Source organism: Schistocerca serialis, unplaced genomic scaffold (assembly GCF_023864345.2).
Source record: "Schistocerca serialis cubense isolate TAMUIC-IGC-003099 unplaced genomic scaffold, iqSchSeri2.2 HiC_scaffold_275, whole genome shotgun sequence".
Lineage (NCBI taxonomy): Eukaryota > Metazoa > Arthropoda > Insecta > Orthoptera > Acrididae > Schistocerca > Schistocerca serialis.
The window spans coordinates 65,001-67,500 of record NW_026047844.1 but is presented as its reverse complement, the minus strand read 5'-3'; the positions used below and the strand labels follow the sequence as shown (position 1 = coordinate 67,500).

Here is a 2,500-nt window from a genome sequence, read left to right as displayed (position 1 = left end):
ACTCATTCCGATTACGGGGCCTCGGATGAGTCCCGTATCGTTATTTTTCGTCACTACCTCACCGTGCCGGGAGTGGGTAATTTGCGCGCCTGCTGCCTTCCTTGGATGTGGTAGCCGTTTCTCAGGCTCCCTCTCCGGAATCGAACCCTGATTCCCCGTTACCCGTTACAACCATGGTAGGCGCAGAACCTACCATCGACAGTTGATAAGGCAGACATTTGAAAGATGCGTCGCCGGTACGAGGACCGTGCGATCAGCCCAAAGTTATTCAGAGTCACCAAGGCAAACGGACCGGACGAGCCGACCGATTGGTTTTGATCTAATAAAAGCGTCCCTTCCATCTCTGGTCGGGACTCTGTTTGCATGTATTAGCTCTAGAATTACCACAGTTATCCAAGTAACGTGGGTACGATCTAAGGAACCATAACTGATTTAATGAGCCATTCGCGGTTTCACCTTAATGCGGCTTGTACTGAGACATGCATGGCTTAATCTTTGAGACAAGCATATGACTACTGGCAGGATCAACCAGGGAGCTGCGTCAACTAGAGCTGAGCAGCCGGCCGCCCGGGAGTGTGTCCCGGGGGCCCGCGCGAACACGCAAGCGTCCGCTCGATTATTCTGCAAACAGGAGGAGGCTGAGCTCCCCTGCACAATACACCTCGAAACCCTCTCAGGTCCCGGCGGCGCGCAGCGCCGTCCTAAGTACTTGGTCGGGTTCGAGAGAGGCGCAATCGCCCGGAGTTTGGCGAGTAGACGCTTTAGGTGCGACCACCCGTGCTCCCAACTGAGCTTGCCGCTGCCGACAGAGGCCCGGGAGCGTGCTGTCGTGGCATTGCCGGCGGGAGACAACACGCGCCACCTACGGTGGCCGGCAGCTCCAACGCCAGCGCCACAGAAGGACAAAAGCCCCACTTGGGTGCCGAAGCGAACTCTCCCAGCACAGCGCACGCGCCAACACGTCCGCACAGCTGCGATACAAACCACCTGCGAGAACCGCAGAGGCGACCGAGCAGCAGACGGCGTCGCGGCGCCGAGCGCCGGGCGGCGGCGCATCCTCAGCGCACACAGTCCTCAATCGGACCAGCACACTGCAGATGTCCACCGCGCTTCGCACCGGGCCCGCGAGGACCTACTTTGGCCGCACGGCGCCGCGTGCAGGGTGCGCCGGCGCGCAGCTGCGCCGCCTGCCGCCTCCGTCGGCCGGCGCGCCTGCCACTGGCCGCCCCCACCAGCCGGCTGTAGCGCGTGCGCCCACGCACCGCGCGGCCAGCACGCCGGGAGGCCCCCCCTCACCGGCCGGGGACGGTCCCACCCAGCCACCGCCGCGTATCGCTTCACACCCACATGCCATTCACGTTCGTGGTCATGGTGGGTATCGCTGAAACAACCGGTTGGTAGCTCAACCGATCGTCGCCATCACTGATTCACCTCTAGCGAGAACAACCGCACCACAACGGTTTACCAGTTGTTCATTTGCGTAACGTCACCAGCAAACGTAGACGTCCATCGCCATTTGCAAATTCAACGATTGTTGCATGCCTGTGTCAGGTGTCACGACACACTATGTCTGCCCACATACACGCAACAACATGTGCACGCTTCGCGAACACGTGGAAGGTGGCCCCCGTACGTATGCGATGTCCATTGCGCGAACGACTGTCAACCGGCCTCTGTCGCATGTCGCAGATGTGGAACGCAGTGCACCATGCTATCACGGTGTGTGAGAAGAGACGACTACGTCTGACAACACGCGCCACTACATCAACAGACGGCTCATGCTGATCGCCATCCACGGCATACCATACTGCAATCCAGCTCTTATAGGGAGACGACACGTAGCTGAGTGCACAATATTTGGACCGTATGGTTCGCCGTTGTTGGCGCAGTCGTGGTACGGTCACACATGTACCACGATGTATCATTCAGTACATGAGGACCAATGTGCAGTACAGTGTGTGATTTGGACGTACAACATCAGCGGACAGTTGACACAAGCCGTACCACAACGTAGGCTGTGCTTCGCCATGCGAATGCCAATGAACAACTGCGAAGGGCATTGAGCATGTACGTCCTGCTGCCATCCGCATTACAGTGTATAGCTGCAAGGTGTTTAACATGAAGCAATACTCTGGGGACCGGGCAGTGCGAGTGGCAAACTATATTGCGGGGGTTGCAGTTAGGCAACACTACACTAATTTAACGCGTCGTATGACAATTACAGAGCAGGTTAAGGCCCAACGTGTGTTGGGTTAAGGCCCAACGTGTGTTGGGTTAAGGCCCAACGTGTGTTGGGTTAAGGCCCAACGTGTGTTGGGTTAAGGCCCAACGTGTGTTGGGTTAAGGCCCAACGTGTGTTGGGTTAAGGCCCAACGTGTGTTGGGTTAAGGCCCAACGTGTGTTGGGTTAAGGCCCAACGTGTGTTGGGTTAAGGCCCAACGTGTGTTGGGTTAAGGCCCAACGTGTGTTGGGTTAAGGCCCAACGTGTGTTGGGTTAAGG

General features: G+C 57.8%; 1 non-coding gene across 1 annotated transcript in view; it reads right to left on the bottom strand.

The window, feature by feature from the left end:
* LOC126444551 (small subunit ribosomal RNA) overlaps positions 1 to 535 on the bottom strand; it is a 1,910-nt gene extending 1,375 nt beyond the window's left edge. Inside the window, exon 1 of the ribosomal RNA XR_007582611.1 lies at positions 1 to 535. This exon is cut by the window's left edge and continues 1,375 nt beyond it. This is a non-coding gene — a ribosomal RNA (small subunit ribosomal RNA).
* Positions 536 to 2,500: the final 1,965 nt, after the last annotated feature.